This window comes from Aethalodelphis obliquidens, unplaced genomic scaffold (assembly GCF_003676395.1).
Source record: "Aethalodelphis obliquidens isolate GAN/ISIS:26980383/991018 unplaced genomic scaffold, ASM367639v1 scaffold3, whole genome shotgun sequence".
NCBI classification, from domain to species: Eukaryota; Metazoa; Chordata; class Mammalia; order Artiodactyla; family Delphinidae; genus Aethalodelphis; species Aethalodelphis obliquidens.
The window spans coordinates 49,470,225-49,492,351 of NW_020837947.1; the positions used below are offsets into that span (position 1 = coordinate 49,470,225).

The following is a 22,127-nucleotide window of genomic DNA, read 5'->3' on the forward strand; positions in this document are numbered from 1 at the left end:
ACTTTAAAATAAATACATAATCATATACTGTGGAATTTTGTCTTTACGAAGTTAATTATCACAAATTCAACTATAATAAATTCAGCAGTAAAAGAAAGAAAAATGACTATTTACTCTATAAACAGTATAGACAATTCTGCCTGACTTTCAATGAGTATATGCTCTGGAGTGAGCGTTACATGCGTGGTGTGAATTTGCTGGTTTCTCAGTTGATCATAAGTTCATCATCTGAGCACCCCTCTAAAAGAGTTTGACTCTAGGGTTCAGAGAGAAAAGTATATATTCTAAAAGACAACACAGCTTTGAAACACAAGCCACCCACATAACATGATTCTCTAAGACTCTAATGTACTGGCCTCCTAAGGGATTTTCAAGGATAATTTTGGATATATCAATTTCTGAGTCTAACCCTTGAATAAGACACAACTCCACTTAATGCACTAGCATTCTAATCATGTAGTTTAGAAGGGTTCCAAAATCTGAAAATCTAAAATAGCTTTACCTTGTCATTCTGGGCTTTTTTTGTATGTTTGTTGGAGAGCTCTTTTAACCATCTTAGCAGATAATTTTTAAATGTTCCCAAATCATTTTATTTTCCTTTCTGTAATTTAAATATTTTAGAAATGTATTCTACTTAATAGATTATAGTCAATGTTAAATAAATTAACTCATAACCACACTGAAAGAAACAGAAAATTGTTTATACACAAAACAATTTACCAGCACAATTTTTAGAATGAAAGCTTGCTTTAAAATGTAAATTTAGAATTCCTTTGTAGAATTATAATTAGCCTACTTTAATTTTTGAGAACTGTAAAATTTCAGTGATTTCACTACCTTCCCAATTCACAGGGCAAAGGAAGATACTTCCATGACTGTATTTCCTGGGATGGCAGGGAACATAACTTCACTCAATAGGATTTTCTACTTTAGCCACTGTCATGATGTGTAGTCTTCCAGGACATTCTCATCAGTCTAAATTAGAGGGTATAGAGCCTAGGAAGCTTTGCTAGAATACTTGATGCTCTTTGATCTTAGGAGGCGATCATTTTTGCTTTTGTTATTAGCACCAGCTACCATTTACTAACCATGTCTCTGTCCCTCTGGGTTCTTGCTGCTTAGACACTGTCTGCTCCCCATGGGAGACTGCATCTATCTAAGTTGCTGTTCCCTCAAAAAATAAGAGAGCAAATTTAGTTACAGCTGGCTCACAATAAAGTAAAGGCAGGGCCCCAAAGTACAGATGTTCTGAACATGGTTGTACATCTTCAGAGAGAGGTATGTGGTTGAAACTATCCAAAGAACTTTGGAGTTACTCGAGAAATCTGATTCAGTTTTCAGCTCCTGCTGAGTCTCTCCAATAATGAAAAGAATGAAATTTTGCCATTAGTCACTATACACTGAAGTCCTTGGGAGGACTGTCTGCTTCCTCTGTCCCAAATATAGTATTATTTTACAAAGTCAATTTTTGCACCAATTAAAAAGAATTCAAGGGTTTTAGCGTATATGAAATGACTACTCAGAAGATACCAATAAGTTAAAAATTAGACCAAAGTTTATTTTAATTAAATGTGTAAACACATCTGAAAGTTGGCATAAGCAGAGTAATAACCTACTGGTATATGAAGAAAAGAAAGGAAACAGTAAAGAAATGAGAGAAAACAAGCCATGGGGTTCTCACTGTAATAGGGGTTCCAGCTTAACCCTTACAATCTAGCCCTGTATTATAAACAAGTGCTTAAAAACTACTCAAAGCTTATTTACATAAAGAACCGAGGCATCCTAGGAGAAAAACTCTGAAGGAATATGACAGATGTACAGAAACCCTGATCCAAAATCAAAGCCTTAATTGGTGGAGAAGAGGAGGAGTGATTCTGAGTAGAGTATGGTGGTGGTCATTTTAATTCATCTCTGACCTAGTCCCATCTACTTATACATGGCTGTAGGGAAGAGAGAGGGCTGGAAGTAAAAAGTGAGAAATATTTCACCAAGATCTCTATAAAAGATTGAGGCACTAGCTGCCTTGCTTTGTATAAGATGTTATATTCCAATGAAGGGGGAAGTTGCCAGAGGTCACTAACACAGTTTTGGCACTTTAAGAGTTCTGTTGCATTGGTAGTACTGTTCAGCCAGAGAGAGACAGCAAGAGAGTGACAGAGCAGCTGGAAAGGACATATTCATGGCATGTATGAGAGAATTTTCTAGAGGAAGTTTTCTGAAAATACAGAGAGCTGCCTAAGCCCCATCCTCCAAGGAATGTGAATGTTTGGTATGAGGTCTAGCTGTAGGTTATTGAAAAGACCTCAGAAATTCTTGTTGGAGTATTCTGTCCCACAGGTAGGGGCAAAGGGCTGTAAAATGTGGGCCTCGATTGTATCAATAGCCTGGTAAAGCTTAGGAAAACTCAAGTTATGCCTGGAACCATTCCTGACAGCTTGTAAACAATCAGGGAAATTATCCATTGCCTCTATGGTGTATAAAATTAAGACACCTTAATTGGCTGCAACTAAGGTGCCACTGCATGAAGAAACTATCCCCTCTAAAGAATGTGCTGGACACAAATACTTAACTGCAAAGCATTTTCACTCGTTCTTGAGGGAAGTAATTGTTCCAGAATGGTCCCTTTAAATAACCAATGTCTATTCCTGCTGGTGGCATCATCTTTGTGTAATCTCATAGGACTATTAGGGAGACAGCATTTAGGAAGCAGTCAGAGATACTACAATGGGTTCTTGAAATGGAGGACTCTCTGTTTCCGTACTGGTAATTCTTTCAAGTTTAGATTTTTTCCTTGGAGAGACTGGAGAAAGATCAACAGCTCTGCTTCTTTTATCTGGTTTTCTTTGTGTATGCATCTAGATTAACTTATCCAAAGAGCAAACACAGTAAAGGCTGGACTAACTTTATTTTATTCTTAATGTATATTACTTTTAAAAGTACTCTTACAATTGAGTAGAATAATTTGAGGTTAAGGAATTTGCCTTACAGATGCTCTAATAGATATTACAACCTATTATTTACAACATATAATAACTAAGGTGTTAAGACAGTGATATAAAAACTGACTGGTCAATAGAAATTAGTAAATCTAAGAACTTCACATAAATACTTCCATGGGATTCAACAAATGTTTCATTTGTTGTTCATTCAATGAATGATGTTAGAAAAACTAGGGAAAAAATCCAGTTAAACCTTTCCATAATAGCACACATCAGTACAGAACTTCAAATAACCTACAGAGTTAAAATTTTTTTAACTTTAAAAATTATAAAAAAAAACAGTGAATAGTTAAAATAATCTTAGAAGGGGGCAAGATATTTTGTGTTTAAAGGCAGGAGGAAAATAAAGGAAAAGATACAAAGACTACATGAAAATTCATTCTACAACATATAGAAATTATGAAAAAATTTGAAAGACAAAAGAAAAGCAGAAGATAATATTTGCAATCACTTATGCAGCATTCTGGCCAGGAATGTGTAACCTGAATCTCAGTACATCACAAAAGCCACAAATGGAAAACATTCTATTTTTTATAAAGGGGGGACTGTTTTCTTAAAAAATGTCAACGTCATAAAAAATGATGACATGTCTAGGTATATATATCCAAAAGAAAATTGAAAGCATGGTTTCAAATAGATATTTGTAAACCTATATTCATAATGGCATTATTTACAATAGCCAAAAGGTGGAAACAACCCAAACGTCCATCAATGAATGAACAGATAAACAAAATGTATATACATACAATGTAATACTATTTGGCCTTAAAAAGAGAAGGAAATTCTGACACACGCTAAAACACGGATGAACACTGAAGACACTATGCTAAGTGAAATAAACCAGTCACAGAAAGACAAATACTGTATGATTCTACTTATATGAGGTACCTAGAGTCGTCAAACTCATAGAAACAGAAAGCAGAATGGTAGCTGAGGGGAGGGGTAAATGGGGAGTTGTAGAATTTCAGTTTCGCCAGATGAAAAAGTTCTGGAGATTGGTTGTACAACGATGTGTGGCAGGAGAGACAAGTTAAAAACAAGATATGATTCAACGGGATAAGTTCCATAACAAAAGCATACACAGAGTGTTATGGGAGCACAGAAGAGGGATTATCTAACTCTGATTGACAGAGAGATAAGTAAAGCCAGAAATAATTTGGAATTATGAACAGTTTTGAAAGAGTAGTTTAGGTAAATATGGGAGAGCGAACATATACACTGACTTTTGCTTCCTCTTCAAAACCCACTAAAACAATATTAAAACTTTTTAAAAAAGATAAACCTGAAAGGACAAAGAAATCAGAAAAGATGACAACAACATAACTTTGGAAAATGGAAAACAGATGTACAAGTAATAACAGACTTAGCTAATGCAAAAAGGCAGATTCCTAACTCAAGTAATAAAAGTGACTTTTAAGTTTACCCTATAGAACCTCCAAAATGGCTCATGAATTAGCTACACCTCTGTAGTAAATTTGTAAGTTGTTAAGATAGGGCTGAAACCTAGAGAATAGGATGAAAGTTTAATTTAGACGTAAATTATATGCCCAAATCTCCTTTGCTTCTCCATACAACCAAAAGACTGCTTTATCCCCTCGTCTGGGAAGAAGACCAGTAGTTGTTGTTGTTGTTGTTGTTGTTTTAATGAAGAGGGACTTTTAGAGTATCTCTGGATTGGGAGACACTCAGCACAGGTGAGGGTGGGGAACCAGACTGAAAGGAGGAAGATTCAGTACACAGAATACTGGCAGTCTACATATCCAAGTGGAGACGGGAAGATCCTTATCAAGGGAATATGACTAGCCCAAGTTAACAAAGATACTAAAGACAATAAAATGAATGGATTGGACGGATTTGGAATTTCCAATCAGTTTTTTAGTGCTCCACTCTTAAATATAAGTTGTTTAACAAAGGCTTACGACATTGAGGAAAGATGTGAAAGACAGAGATCAAAACAAGCAAACAATAAAAGGCTTAACAGGAACACAAAATTTGGAAAAACATAATTAAGAGATATAATCATTGAGGGACATGACAGATCCTAGTGAATTTGGCTTGAGCACAGTGAGTAAATGTTGACAATAAGAGATGGCTAAAAAGGTGTATGAGGGCCAAACCACAAAGGATTTGGTATATCACACAAGTAGTTCGTATTTTATAGGATCAGGCAATAGGGAGCTAATAAAGGATATAAAGGGGAATAACATGATCAGGTTTGTATTCTGAGTTTATTCAGATGGCCCTGAGGTAGATTGGAGGGAGAAGAAATTACAGGCAGAGAGACAATTTAAGAGGTTACTGAAGTAATTAAGATGAGAAAAAATATAAGGCCTGAACTAAGACTGTAGTAAATGAGATCAACATGGAAGATTCTTAGAAGATACAATCAAAAGGACTTAGGAACCAACTAGATATGTGAAATGGGGGAGAGGAAAGAATCAAAACCACACTCCAAAATTTCACTTGGGCAAGTAAAGAGATGGTGGTGGCATTAACAGAAATAAGAAATAATATAAAAGGAGATACAAGTCTGATGGAAAACAATGAACATGTTTTAGATATAGTTGAATCTGAGGTGCCCACAGACAAAGTCAAAGTAAGAACAAGTAATTCTTTAGTATCTACATCTAATATGCTATGCCCTGTAGAAATAAACACACAGGGCATAGCTTCTGCAGTCAAATAGTTTGCAATCTCACTGTTGAAAAAAGACAAACAAGAGACAATGAAAAGGGAGAAAAAAACACAGGGGGTGAGTTAGCTAGCAGTATACCCAATAAAATTGGTTTGCTTATTTCATAATTATTAAAATTTTATTGACCATTCTTCAATCTCATTATCCTAAATGAGTCTGAATAGAAGAAATATGATTACATGAGTAAAATATCTTGTTTTTTAAAGAGTACAAAGCAATCTTTTACAAATATTTTATAAATTATAATACAGCATCTAATTGTTACGTGTACAGTTAATTCTCAATGCTATGCTGTAAGAGCTACCTGATTTCCAGCAAACATATTAATTTGTGGATTTAAGATAACTAGACTTACGAACATTTTATCTAATAATCAGAAAGTTAAATTTTTCCTTACTGAACTTGAATATAAATAAGTTTAAAACTTAAAAATGTCTGAGATTATTTAAATGATTAGACTCTCCATCATCTTAACCTGTACTTTATCTTGAATATTCAGTCCAGAGAAAGTGTTCCTGATTCAATATAAAGTGAATAAAGGATATACAATTATATAACTATAGCTCAATTTTTAAAAAGGACAAAGATAAGCATAAAAGACTATATATGTATTAAATAATATTTATTATAATATATTATATACAATAAATAATAATTGTAAATATATTAAATGTTACTAGATGGACAATAGATTTTTATTTTCTTATTTCTACCTTATACATTCTCTACAATAAATACATATTAGTTTTATAATAAGAAACAAAAACTTACTAAAATAGTTTCCTTTTAATTAGATTTCTACAGAGGTAGAAAATGGTGAAGATGTAGAGTATCAATGGCTTATATTGATATTTGTAGAAGCACTTATATCTTTTCATTTTTAAGGGTCTTATGCCTCTTATATCAACATAATCTCAGGGAGGACAATTATGTTTATTTCTTCTATAAGCTTCTACAATCTAAATTGCTTTGCTCTGCAAAGGGGCATTGTATCCTCAGGGCCTAATCCAAAAAATACTTGTAAAATGAATCCCCTGAAACTAATTTGATATGTCAACAACTTTTCCCTACCTTCTTACACTAATGTTTGTCATAGTTAAACCCAACAATTCTATAAATACTATCCTAAGTTTTAAAAAATCACATATTATACCTTGGTATATACTTTTGCATATTGTGTTTCTAACCATTTCTCTTGTAAAAAATTAATAAACAGAAACCTCAATTAAATAGAGTAGAGAGATCAGAAGGGGGAGCTCTTATGCCCTGCGACATAGCTGAGTCCAGCAGGTAGAAGAAATACTCTTCTTTCCTGGCAAGGATTCAGCCAATGAAAAGCCATAGACTCTTTGTTTACTATAGCTCTCCCAACTTCCTTTCCCCTCTATAAAAGAGTTCGCCTTCCCTTGCGCTGCAGGGATTTGCACAGGGCTCACCACAGTTGCAGACTCCAAATTGTAATTTTCTGCTGATCCCAAATAAACCCATTTTTGCTGGAGAAATATCTGGCAGTCTGTTTTGGGTCAACACCCTTTAGAATGGTTGATGGCAAACTTATCACATGTAGAAAGAATTTAGAAATTGAGTCAACAAATAATGAATTTTAAAGTTAACAATACTCAGATTAGTTGCTACAAATCCTCCTTGGCCTTTACTATTTTTTTTTCTCCCACAGATAGAGCACACACAATAATCAGAATTAATTACGGGAGTACTGATTAGTCAGGCAGCCCAAGGGCGAATGAGCTGTTGGACAATGATAAATAACTAAAGCTTACCTATTTAATTGCCAAAATTTATTTCAACTAGTTTTAAAAGAAATATTTCTAAAATGCTTAACCTACTTTTTTTCATTTTAGATAGAGTATACTCAACACAATTTAACCTTAAGGATATCACAATAGAATTTTAATTATGCACAATGATACTTAGAGAACCACACTGATATTTGTTGGATTGTTTGCCCTTTCACTGGAAAGTTCCAGACTGTTACAGATTTTGTTTTCTGTCTTTTCACCTCTTGCTATCTCTTCTCTTCCTGCCTGCTTATGAACTGTCTACTTGACTCTAGTAGAATATATCCCTCCCCTTTCTAATTGCTTTCCCAACCTAAAACAAGTAAGAAACAATAAAACAATCACACTTTATTCATTAACCACTCAAAGATGTAAAACATAGTCCTTGGCAGCCCTTAAAATGTTCATAGCTTAATTATACTAAAAAGGGTGCTATGGGAACCCAGAGGACGGGCATCTAAACAAGTCTGGGGGTTTCAGAGATGGCTTCCTGGAGGAGCTAGTTCTTAAACTGAAAAACAAAGGATGAATGAGTAGGATTTGACAGTCAAAAGAAAGTGAGAGAATGGGTAGAGAAAAAGATCAAGTGTATAAGCAAAAGAAATAGCACGGTAATAATAAAACTAGGGATACCTCACATTTATTGAATGCTTATTATGTGAATTAATTTACTAAAATCCACAGAGCAACTCTATAATGCACAATTATTCCAATTTTAAAGATGAGCAAACTGTGGCACAGAAAAACTGTGTTTTGCCCAACACAACTAAAGTGGCAAAGTCAGAACTTGGCTCAAAGTTTGGCTCTAAACCTCACACTTTTGACTCAGGCAGTTTGGCTCTAAAGCTCTCACTTTTAACCACCATGCTATATTGCTGATTTATGCAAAGTTATAAGAGCTAGAGAGGATGTGGTGTTTTGGGCAAGCTACTACAAGAAATGTACAAAGCTGGAAGATTGCAAATGTGCCTGAGTGTTGCAGAAGAGGAGGCAGAAACCAGATCTGAGGAGGCTTGTAAGCCAGGCACAGGTGTTTGGATTTTATCCCGCAGGCAATGAGAGCCACCCAGCAGAGGAGTAGCAGTATCACATTGCCTTTGATAAAGATTTCTGTGAGTTAGAATGGAGAAAAACAAGCAGAGGTTAGAAGTCCAGACAGAAGACTATTCCAGAATGCTATGTGAGGCAACAAAGATCCGAACCAAAGCAACAGAAATGGGGATGAAAAGAAGGGGACAAATTAGAGATAATTAGGATACTGAATTCACAGAATGTATGACTGGGATGAGGAAAATTAATGATAGGGCGAAATTAAATATAGCTCTAGTCAAAGCAGAAAACAGATTTTGAGGGGTGTCGAGGTGATTAAAAAAAGGTTCATTTTAGACATGCTTGACATACTTGTGGGACAATAACAACATAAAAACAGCTACCACTTATATTGAGCTTAGTGCCAGGCACTGTCAAAGAAATTTACATGTGTTGATCCACAGAATCGTCTAGGCAACCCTATGAGGTATTTATATTAATTTCATTTTACATGAGGCAACTGAGAAGTTAAGTAACTTTGCCAAAGGTCACAGAGTTATATAAGTGGCTGAGCTGGGACTTGAGCCCATGTACCCCAGATCAGAGTGTATTCTGCCTTTAATAGAGACATGTCAGTTGTATAGATGAGTCTGGCATCCAAGAAGAATGGTTTAGACTAAAGATAAGGATTTGAAAACCATCAGTATATATAGATGGCAGCTGAAGTCATGAATATTCACTTAGATATAGAGTATGCAGTTTTTCTCTAAGTATGGTTCTTCAATCACTTAGGTATGAATACCTTGAGGATATTTAATAAAAGTGAAGATTCCTGGGCATCACCCAGGTCCACGGAAACATAATCTCTGAGCATAAGGCACAGAAATATATAATTTTCACTCCCCAATTGATTCTTATGCAAAACAGTTTGAAGATCACTGATGAGGAATAAGCAAAGAAATGTGTAACAATGACACTGAGTTTATTACAACTGTGCCTACAATGCGAGTAAACAAGCTCTGAAGAAGTACAGTAAGGGCCTAAGCAAGCATCTGATGGATATTTTATCAAATGTAAGTCACCACCTATTGTAAGATGCACTATTCTTTCACATACCACAAGAAGAGAAAAATAGGAGACCTCTCATGTAAAGCTGGAACAACAGAAGGGCCACAAATACTGTGTAGAATAAATGGCAACTAAACCCACAAAGCAGAAAGAGACAGCAAGAAAACTTGAATGCCTCTGTCTTTCAAGTACTGGGCACCAGGTAGAGGGAATTTTATCCAAAAGACAATTCTTACACAGCTTTACAGTCTGAATTCACACTACCAGTGGGGTAAAAATAAAAAAACAAAACAAAAAATATATAAATCTCAGAGAATTTAATTTAAAATGGTCTCAGGTAGTAGTGCAAATGACTGCTAGAGGCAAATGCAAGTCCTTTCTGAAGTAATCTGATTTCAATCCAGGCCAATAATGATTACAAGATGTATCCCTATTTTAGAAGTGTTTTTAAATGTGAAAAAAATGTCTTAGAATCACTAAAATGCAGTAAATGGAATGTATGCCTGCCCAGAAACTTTTGGGTGGAGTGGCTATTTTCTGGCTCTCAAAGGTACTTCATACATAATTTCATATAGGTGTTGATTTGTTTTTAAAAGTAAGAACTACAAAATAAAGACTATTTAAAATTCTAAAAATCCTTTTCCTTCCCATCACATTAAACATTTTTAATTATTCACTCTAAATATAAAAAAAATCTTATCCATAAAAAAAATATAAATCAAACAAACAAAACAACCAACAAGTGAGATCAGACAAGTTGTACCCCAGAGTGCATGTAAATGCTTCAGTGTTCACTGGGACTTTGAGAACTAGATTGCAAAATTCACCACAGGCCCTGGTAACAGTCCAGACACAACAGGAGGAAGAGCAAACTTTGCTCCTGCCAAAGATGATGATTTACAGTCCCAGTCCAACACTTGGTGTTCTTTCTTTCACGCACAGGCCACAAACATACTATCTTAATATTTTCATTATATCCAGAATACCTGGCCCTTTCTAAGAAAAACTGATCCCTTCCTAACAATGCCGCCGTGAAAAAAAATTCCTTTAGCACTTTTATAATATTCCAGTAAAGGAGTGTATTCCTTGTTCAGACATGCACTTTCCATCTTTTCCAAGGGTAGTATAAAACACTGCACAAATTACACACCATAATTGCTCTGGGAACTTAGAAAACTGCAATTTCATTGAATAGCAAGCATATCATCCAAACAGGTGGTTAAAGGACTAAAATGGCTTTAGAGTGAGAGTAAGCACCAACTGATCACTGTGAGGAGTTCCCTAATTCAAATGTGTGACTTACATATAAACTAGTTATACAGCCAAACTGCTGGCTTCTCCCTACTTTTAGTAGATGAAGGTCCTCAAAATCCCTCTCACAGCACAATCTGTCTAGAGCAATTGATAAAAGAATTCTAATTTGAATATCACTCTTGCCACTCCCTGCCACAGTACCTCTTTCACTCAGGAAAGCTATTTCCTATCCCAGGAGTAAATGCATACATATATGTATATACATGAGTATAGGGATTTTTCTAAGACTGTAGAAAGTAAAGTTTCCCACATCCCTACCTACAATTTAATATTCACTTTCCCATAGAAACAAGAGAATAATGGTTTTATAGTGCCACTGATGTTCCAACCATGTTATAAAAATATTGTTTCGGGACTTCCCTGGTGGCACAATGGTTAAGAATCCACCTGCCAATGCAGGGGACACAGTTTTGATCCCTGGTCCGGGAAAATCCTGCATGCCGCGGAGCAACTAAGCCCGTGCGCCATAACTACTGAAGCCCACGCACTCTAGGGCCCACGTGCCGCAATTACTGAGGCCACGTGCTGCAACTACTGAAGCCCGGGCGCCTAGAGCCCGTGCTCCGCATCAAGAGAAGCCACCGCAATGAGAAGCCCGCGCACCACAACGAAGAGTAGCCCCTGTGTGCAGCAACTAGAGAAAGCCCACATGCAGCAATGAAGACCCAACACAGCCACAGCCAAAAAATAAATAAGAATTTTTTAAAAAAGAAAAGTTTTTTAAAAAAAATATTGTTTCTATGTGGATCTGTGGAAAATTCACTCTGAATGTCAATGTCAACCTACTTGGTAACTCTTGGGATAAAGTTTGTTAGCACGGTTTATGTACTATGTAATATTTAATGAAACAATTTTTTTTAAGTGGCCCATAATCCAATTATACAGAAACTCCTATTAACATGTTTTTTTAAAAAGTAGTATACCCACAGGTAACAAAACTTAAACAGCACAGAGAAGAACAAAATAAAAAGTAATAACTTTTCTACTCCTAGACCGTTGACTCCCAACCACATCTACTGCTTTCCCCTCTCTGAGGGTAACCACCAACAGCAGATTCTTAAGAATAGAAAGAAAGGGCTTCCCTGGTGGCGCAGTGGTTGGGGGTCCACCTGCGCATGCAGGGGACACGGGCTCGTGCCCCGGTCCGGGAAGATCCCGCGTACCGCGGAGCGGCGGGGCCCGTGAGCCATGACCGCTGAGCCTGTGCATCTGGGGCCTGTGCTCCGCGACGGGAGAGGCCACGGCAGTGAGAGGCCCGCATACCGAAAAAAAAAAAAAAAAAGAATAGAAAGAAAAACAATTATTCATATACCTAAGTACTTTTCTTTTGGTGACTTTCCTGTCATATACATCAATGAACAGGAAAGATTTATCAGATTCTAGAAGCTTGGCAATCTGTTCGATTATAGCATTACTGGTTCATTCTTTACCACTGCATCCCTGTTGCTATTGCTACTCTCTTGGATTTAGCAATGATGACTAATTCTTTGCTGAGGCATTTCCCCCTCCATTTCTATGGATCTGAGGACTGAATCTGCATGGTTCTACTAAGGAATATGATGTAATGGATTGAGTTGTAAGACCTGGGTTCTTTCCTGTTTCTGACACTTACATAGCATGTAATCTTAGTTGTTACTTCCTTTCTCTTAGCTTTGGAAAATATAAAGTATTATGTAAATATACAGTGGTAGAAGTAGAAGTGATAAACTCTTTATCATTCTTTTCTCGGAGTTTCAGTTTCCTTATAACTTAGCCTTTATATATATATTAATCTCTGACTTAAATTCTTCCCTTCCCTCCCTGTAATAATTCAACTTCCTGTACTTCTGTTTCCCAAATTTTTCTGACATGTCAGGTTTTCATTCCTCCTAACTAGCAATGTAATTCCTCTCTCTCTCTCTCTCCACACACACACACACACACACACACACACACACACACACGCCACATTCTTGACATTAAACTATTTCTGAAGTTCTTACCGCCTTACATTTCTAGAAATTTTACCTTTACAGGGACTTTTGTTTATATAATGCATTTCCATTCTCCCAGATGAGCAAAGGTACTTGTAACCTGTACTGTTTGATAAGGCAGTATAGCATAGTGGCTAAGAGGTGGGCCCTGCAGCAAGACTCCTTGGGGGTGAATCCTGTGTGATCTAAGGCAAGTTTCTTAAACTTTCCATGGTTTTCCCCTACCTATAAAATGGGAATAATAAGTCTATATACGTATTTCAGAGAATTATATGTGATGAATCAATACAAAGTTCTTAGAATAGAGCTTGACTCATAGTTAGCACTCGGCAAATCTTACTGATATCTAAAAATCTTTATATGTTGAATATCACGTCCAAAATTTTGTTAGTATAATCATTGATGTCCATAATGATACTGAGAAACAACAAAATCCAAAAGTCCCTTTTGAACTATCAAAACCTAAACTATATCTAGTACTGTTCTAATATCATGCCATACTATGAAGTTTCCAAACAGTAGTCTATAAATGGTATATAAGATGACTTTTCACAAAGTAGAATGCTCCATTCCCCACAATATTTAACTTACTTATAGTAACTTTACACTGCCGCTGTACAAACCCAATTTTTATACCTAAAGCCTTCTTTACAAACAGCCCTCCTCAAGCGACAATATTACGTTGGGGGTTGCCCTAATATATTTGCTTTTTATCTACTCAAGATGATAATTTATTTCTTATCAAGTACTGACCACCATTTCTCTGAATTTTAAAAGTTCACATCCACTCAGATGTCCCAGAGGCACCTCAAACTCATATCTGAAACTTAATATATCATCATTCCCCTAAAAACTCTTTTTCTTCTTAGATTTTTTTTTTTTTTTTTTTTTTTGCGGTACACGGCCTCTCACTGTTGTGGCCTCTCCCGTTGCGGAGCACAGGCTCCAGACGCCCAGACTCAGCGGCCACTGTACACGGGCCCAGCCGCTCCGCGGCATGTGGGATGTTCCCAGACCGGGGCACGAACCCGTGTCCCCTGCATCGGCAGGTGGACTCTCAACCACTGCGCCACCGGGGAAGCCCTTCTTCTTAGATTTTTAATCTCACTTAATAGTATCATCCCCCTACTTCTCAACCCTCAAGTCCTGAGGATTTCAATACCTAAAACACTTCTTGAATCACCTATACTGTCTCATCCTTACCACCACTAACTAGGTGCCCTAGCCTAGCCTAGGCCCTCATCATTTTTTGCCTCGACTACTACAATGGCCTTCAAAAGTGATTTCCCTGACACTGATCGTGTCCCACTAAAACTATACTCTTCTCTGCCTCTAGAGTGATCTACCTAAAATTACAATCCAGCCATGTCACTTCAATGTTTAAAACTCTTCAGTGACTCCTCACTGCCTTCAGGATAAAGATCAAGCATGTTCTCAGGGCCTCGATGACCCGTTCTCTATCAATCTAATTCTTTTCTCCTGCCTGCCTATACTGAGTGAACACATTTCTAGTGTTCATATTGTATTTTCTTCCTACAGTATTCTTACCCATTATGCAACACACAGTTTATCAGTTAATCTGTCCATGAAGCTTCCCCTTTGCATACCTATATACTTAATATATTATATTGAAATAATCTGTTCATGTCCTCCCCATTAAACTGAAAGCCTTGAGGACAGGGATCAAGTCTCATTCACCTTTATAACTTTAGCACCTAATTCAATACTTAATAAATGCTTGCTAAACTGAAATGAATTAAAGGCCTAAAAGCCATGCAGAGTTCTAAGATAAATCCTAGTGACAAGTCATCTCAATGTGAAGTAAAAGGACGATGCCTATGCCATTCAGACAAAAGAGGGCTCTAGTCACTAACAGTAGTGCCTGAGTTATTCTTTCAAAAAGCAACACACCCATGTTTGTCTCCTTAGCATCCAGAGCTCCAAATTTATAATTCCAATTCTTATTCCTATTAGCAAGCTGCAGTATCTTAACCACACCAACTTTTGACATGTATGTCTGAAGTGAACAACTGTTCTAAAGGGCTGAAGTAATCTGTTGATGGACAGAGTTGTTGACAGGCTGATCTGTAAAGAGACACCATTAAGCCCTTACTTTTTTCCAAACCGGACTTGTTGGCACAGCTGTTAAGGTCTTAACATGAGAAATAGCATATGTTATTGAATAGCACAGAGGGAAAAAGGACAAACCAGATATTCCTGCCTAGCTGAGGCAGAAACTTAGTTAAGATAATTAAAATACATTTTACTTAAAATGCACCTATGAAAATTTGTATGACCTTCCTCTTATAGCTTCCAATTCTTCATTAGTTTCCAATGTTCATCCTTTACTTCTAGCTAGCTGTGCCAAATGCTGAAAGTGTTGAGGGCCTCCCAATGTACCACTAGCAGCCAAACTACAAGAGGCATAGAGAAGACCCTATTATGATGGCTAAACATGAGATATCTTTATTGTTCCTAAGAACTTCTCTTGCATCCAAATAGAGACTACACCTGTGACTGTGTCAGCATAACTCACTTCATTTAAGATTGAGATGACTTTTCAGTAAAGGTAATGTTAGGAATCTGCATAATTTTCAGTTTTCATCCCACTTCAATTCCAACACTATTTGCTGAGTGCCTAACATGTGCCAGACTTTGTGCTAGACATGGAGGGAGAAAGAGGAAGAGGGCATAGTCTGAGGAGAAATAAATGCAATGCCTAACCAATGTGGGCCTTTGAACTTGCTCTAAACTACTACTAATCTGGTATCCCACAAAAATTGGGGTTGACCCTCCAATGCTGCTTTCATTATGGCAACCAGCCAAGTTTGCCAGTCCAGCTCAGATGAGCCTTAGCTAAGACAGACTCAGTCTCCTTTCGACCTCGAACTAAAAACTTCCTATTGCCGCAGACTACATTCCATTGAAAGGTATACAAGGGTTGTAGCACAGCAAAACCAAAAGGCACGGCCCAAGGCATTTGCACTGATAAGTTCAATCATTAATAATATTATTCTTATGTATATGAATACTGCTAACAACTTCTTATACTTACATTATATATAAATCCATAATATTTTACTGTGCTAGCTGAGAGATTAGGGTGAGAGTATTTGGAAAGAGGTTTGACAAAAAACTGTAAACAATATATATACTGTTTTTCTCCCCGATTACAAAAGTAATACACGCTCATTCTACAAAATTTGGGAATGACAGAAGAAAATAACAATCACTATAAACTCTAGCAATCTAAGATTGTTAAGGTATTATTAATACTTTGGTATCTATTAAGTCAATCTTTTATTATTTTAACCAAAGTTAGGATTGTATCATACAATGTTTATGTAAATTGCCTTTCTACTTAACAATATACGATAAACATTTTCTTGTATCATTAAATATTCTTTTAAAGTATAAGGGTTCTTTTAGTGGCAGTAGATAAATATTTATGTAAATTACCAATTTTTTTTATTAGGATACAAGTTAAAGTTTTATTAGGATACAACTTAAGTTAAAGACAGTTTTGATGCTTCTGATACATACTGTCAAATTGCCTGGAACAATTTTATTTTTTAACATTTTTTTGGAGTATAATTGCTTTACAATGGTGTGTTAGTTTCTGCTTTATAACAAAGTGAATCAGTTATACATATACATATATCCCCATATCTCCTCCCTCTTTCGTCTCCCTCCCACTCTCCCTATCCCACCCCTTCTAGCTGGTCACAAAGCACCGAGTTGATCTCCTGGAGCTTTTTTTTTTTTTTAATGCAGTACGCAGGCCTCTTACTGTTGTGGCCTCTCCCGTTGTGGAGCACAGGCTCCGGACACGCAGGCTCTGTGGCCATGGCTCACGGGCCCAGCCGCTCGTGGGATCTTCCTGGACGGGGGCACGAACCTGTGTCCCCTGCATCGGCAGGCGGACTCTCAACCACTGCACCACCAGGGAAGCCCTCCTGGAGCTATTTTAAATTAAGACATTACTGGAGCTTTGCTTAGACTGAGACGAAGTCCTAAAGTTCACAATTCTCACCATGTCTTGAGACTATTTCTCCAATCTATAATATTTTTAACTTTTACAAAGCCATCAACTGTCATTAATTTAGCATTAGCTTTAACATATTTGTTAATTATAGCTTGTGTGATTTAATTAAATTGCTTTAAGAAACTTAGTTTTATTTTAGCAAGGTCTGGACACATCTGCCTTCCTCTGTAGTTCCTTAAGAGCAGAGACCATATCTTATTCATTACTCTGTTATCCACTGGCCTTATTAAATGATAGTCATTCAATAAGCATTTGTTGCACTTGATTCAATTAATGTAGAAATACATAAAATGAAACACATCTAAGGCTAATAGTTAACAAATATTTATTAGTATATGTAATGCATACATTCTACTTCTCTGAAATCCGGATTCAACTTTAAATTATATTTGGCAACATTTTTTCTTTCATTGTGGCACATAAAGTAATGCTGTGCCTTACAATCTCTGGTATCTTAAATTCAATGAATAAACTCTTCATAAAACCATACACTGAGAACATTTTTCTCATGCTACTAAATAAGTAAATGCAAAGTGCTGATCATAGATCTCTACAGCTGCACAAAGATGTGAGGGGCTATCCCCTATAGGGGCTCCTCTGCTCTATTAAATCAGTGTGTTAGATCTTCGAGGCCAGAACTTCACCTTATTCATCTTTGTATTTCTAACATGTGCTCTCTAGGGGCTCAATAAAGATCAGCTAAATGAATAAAAACATTTGGCTTGGAGGAAGGGAATGATTGGGTGACAGGGGATGAGCCACACTGTAAAGGAAGAAAACAAATTATAAAGATAATGTGACAAGAAATAAAAAGAAGGAAATATACTTATTATTCTAAATATTTAAAGATTATAGATCTACAACTCACTATGGTTTATACAGTATTTATCAAAATGTGTCCTACAGAATACTAGTTTTATAGGATATTAATTGGAGTTACTCCATAAATTAAACAGATTTCCAGGCAAATAAAATTAAACTAATTTGGGGAAATTAGTAAAACAGCATTAACCAACTTCTTCACCAGCAAATTTTATCAGTATATTTAACATTCTACTATCATTTTGAATTTTTCAAAACAGAGATAGAGCATGTATCTCCCAAACTTATTTGCAACAGAAAACATTTTTGGGGGTCCTCCTGAGAAATCAGCGTTCCACAGAACAGACTTCAGGTAATGTCTATATACAGAATCTTCAAAGCAGCTCTACACGGAAGACAGTTATCAAAATATCATGAGATAAGTAATTGATAACAAAATAACAACTGGTAACAGAAATAAAGAGAAAATTGTCTAAAGCATCCGTATTGCATACATAGAAATTCATATTTCCAGTGGAGGAGGTTAAAGGAAGAGAAGTAAAGAGACTGTCCTATAAAACAAGGGTTAAAGATTGTAGTATTCATGCATTTAAGTTCACTTGATTTAGTAAATAACTACTCTGGTGTATCTGACTAAATGGTACCCCAAAATTGTAGTGTACCTTCAAAAGTACCTGACAGAATCATGATATAACCAAATTATTTGGTAGATACTATAATTTTTCTCATTAACACAACTCATGAAATAAGGAGGGTTCATAGAAGAGACAGTAAAATTGAGTAACAGAATTCAAACAACTGGCATAAAATTATTTTAGAGCAAGAAACAGAATTTGTCTCTTATATGTTCTAAATGAATAAAGTCTAAAAAAAAGAACATATCACAAGAGAAGTTTCACAGCCATTATCTATCCTTTTTTGAACAGAAGAATATAAGGAAATACAATTAGGTTCAAACAAAATGAGAAAAGTGAGGAACATTAAACACCTGGGGTCAGAGACTCCTCCAAAGCACTGCTACTTACTGATGGGGCATTACATTTGGATTTGCTAGTATGGTGGCAATAATACGGAGTTCTAACTAGTCCTGTGACCTCATCCTAATTAGTAGCTTAACTTCTCTACAACTTTCTCTCTATATAAAATAAAAGGGTTGACTTAAGTAATCTTGAAGTTTTCATCTATTTCTAAAATTCTAATAAAAGGGAAGCAAATTTACAAACATGTTGAAATGTTACTTAAGCTTTTGCCATAAATCTTGAGTTTAGAAACACTGGGATAATGTCAAATAAAAATTTGTAAGTCCTTAAATTTACTATAGAGTTTTAGTAATCAAAGCAGTGGCGTAAGGAGAGACAAACAGACTGATGAACAGAAAAGAGTCCAGAAACTGACTCTGGTACATATAGGAATTTGGTATTATGAAAAAGAGGGCATTTTCATGGGGAAAGGATTAACTAGTCACAATTTGTGCTGAGATAACATACTACCCATATTGTAAAAAATAAACATATATCTCCACTCCATGCCAAAGACAAAAATAAATTCTAGCTGGACTGAACACCTACATGTAAACAACAAACCAGAACTCTTTTAGAAGAAAATATAGAATATGTTTCAGACTTTGGGTAAGAAAGATGTTGTAACAAACAAGACAATTTACAACAAGGAGAAGGAAAAGGGATTAAAAACTGTACTAAAATTAAAATTTCTATGCAACAAAAGACACAATTGACAAAGTTTTTTTAAAAAGCAACATATATAACAGATAAAAGATTAGTATCTGAATTACAGAAACAACTCCTATTCTACAAATCATTAAGAAAAAAACCAAACAGCTCAATTAACAAAGGGACAAAAGATATTAACAGTGGTTAACAGATGAGAAAATATGAATAGCTAAAAACCAAAAAGGTACTCAACTTCAGGAAATACAATGTAATCAGGAAAACACAAGTTAAAACAATGAAAAATTATTTCATACCCATTGGGTTGGCATAAAAACCTGTCAATATATAACAAGGATGTGGGGAGATGAAAATTTTCACACTGCTGGTGGGAGGGTAAACTGATGTAAAATTCTGGAAGACAATTTGAAAGTTCTGATGCTGTATATACTCTATAACTCAGCGATTCCACTTCTTAGTACTTATGAATGAACCCTAGAGAAAATGGCATATGTTAATTTGGAGATATGTATAGTGATGTTCATTGTAGCCTTGCTTGCAATAGAAAAAAATGAAAAAATAATCTAAATATATATTAACAGGGAAATGAGTAAATTGTCATATTCATACAATGAAACACCATAGAGCAGCTAAAATTCAAAAACTAAATCTACACTTAGCTACATGGATAAGCTTTGAAAAATATATTATTGAGTGAAAAAAGCAAGTTATACAATGACATATCATAAGATGTCTGTTTTGTAAAATTTTTTTAAACACAAAGACAATATATTACATTGCCAAGGGCACTTCCACCACACACGTAATTTTTCCTTCCATTATAAAAGAATTAAATTAGACATTCTCTAACACCATATACAAAAATAAACTCAAAATGGTTTAAAGACCTAAATGTAAGACCAGAAACCATAAAACTGCTAGAGGAACACAGAGGCAGAACACTCTTTGACATAAAATGCAGCAATATTTTTTTTTCTGATCTGTCTCCTAAAGCAAAGGAAATAAAAGCAAAAAATAAACATTGGGACCTAATTAAACTTAAAAGCTTCTGCACAGCAAAGGAAACCACTGACAAAACAAAAACACAACCTACTGAAAGGGAGAAAATATTTGCAAATGATATGACCAATAAGGAGTTAACATCCAACATATATAAATAGCTCATACAGCTCAACATCAAACAAACAACCCCATTAAAAAATGGGCAGAAGAAATGAACAGACATTTTTCCCAAGAGGAAGATGCTCGGCATCACTAATCATCAGGGAAATGCAAATCAAAACCACAATAAGATATCACCTCACACCTGTCAGAATGGCTATCATCAAAAAGAACACAAAAAACAAGTGTTGGTGAGGATGTGGAGAAAAGGGAACCCTTGTACACTGTTCATTGGAATGTAAATTGGTGTAACCACTATGGAAAATGGTATGGACGTGTATCAAAAAACTAAAAACAGAACTACCATATGACCCAGCAATGCCACTCCTGGGTACATATCTGAAAACAAAAAACAAAAACACTAATCCAAAAAGATACATGTACCCCAAGAGAAAAACAAATACTGTATGATATCACTTATATGTGAAATCTAAAAAATACAACAAACTAGTGAATATAAGAAAAAAGAAACAGACTCACAAATATAGAGAACAAACTAGTGGTCACCAGTGGGGAGAGGGAAGGGGGAGGGACAATATAGGGATAGAAGATTAAGAGGTACAAGCTGTTATGTATAAAATAAGCTAGAAGGGGACTTCCCTGGTGGTGGAGTGGTTAAGAATCCACCTGCCAATGCAGGGGACATGGGTTCGAGCCCTGGTCTGGGAAGATCCCACATGCCGCGGAGCAACTAAGCCCATGCGCCACAACTACTGAGCCTGCACTCCAGAGCCTGTAAGCCACAACTACTGAGCCCACGTGCCACAACTACTGAAGCCCACATGCCTAGAGTCCATGCTCTGCTACAAGAGAAGCCACCACAATAAGAAGCCCGCACACCACAACGAAGAGTAGCCCCTGCTTGCTGCAACTAGAGAAAGCCCATGCACAGCAACGAAGACCCAACGCAGCCAAAAAAAAAAAAAAAAGGCTAGAAGGATATATTGTACAACATGGGGAATATAGCCAATATTTTATAATAGTTATAAATGGAGTATAACCTTTAAAAATTGTGAATCATTATATTGTACACCTGTAACTTATATAACATTGTATATCAACTATACTTCAATAAAAAGATTAGATTTTATAATTAAATGAATGAAGCAAGCAAATGAAGCAAAATATTAACAATTTATCCATTCCAAGAGGTAGGTAAAAGGGTTTTATTATATTTTTCTTATTTTTCTTTTTGTTTGAAATATTTAAAGTTTTTAAATGACACAATGACACAAAATTTTAATACCTTACCTCTATATATGTATATATTCACATAAAATATGTGGATAAGGAAAATAAGAGTAGGAAAAAAAAGAATGAAGCCAGCAGTGAGATTGGTCTATAAAATTTGTCATAAATTGTGTGTGTGTATATATATATATGTGTGTGTGTATATATATATATATATATACACACACATATATATGTACATGTCATAAATTGTGTATATACATATATATACACACACACACATATACATATAGTGGGTCGGCTCACAAATATTTAAATAAGGGCAAAATGAATATAGATTTTTCTT

At 35.7% G+C, this 22,127-nt stretch overlaps 1 protein-coding gene across 3 annotated transcripts in view; it reads right to left on the reverse strand.

Moving 5' to 3' along the window:
- The window catches only part of CEP57L1 (centrosomal protein 57 like 1), a 61,652-nt gene that overhangs the window by 28,273 nt on the left and 11,252 nt on the right, over positions 1 to 22,127 (reverse strand). The gene's annotated exons all lie outside the window — the stretch shown is intronic.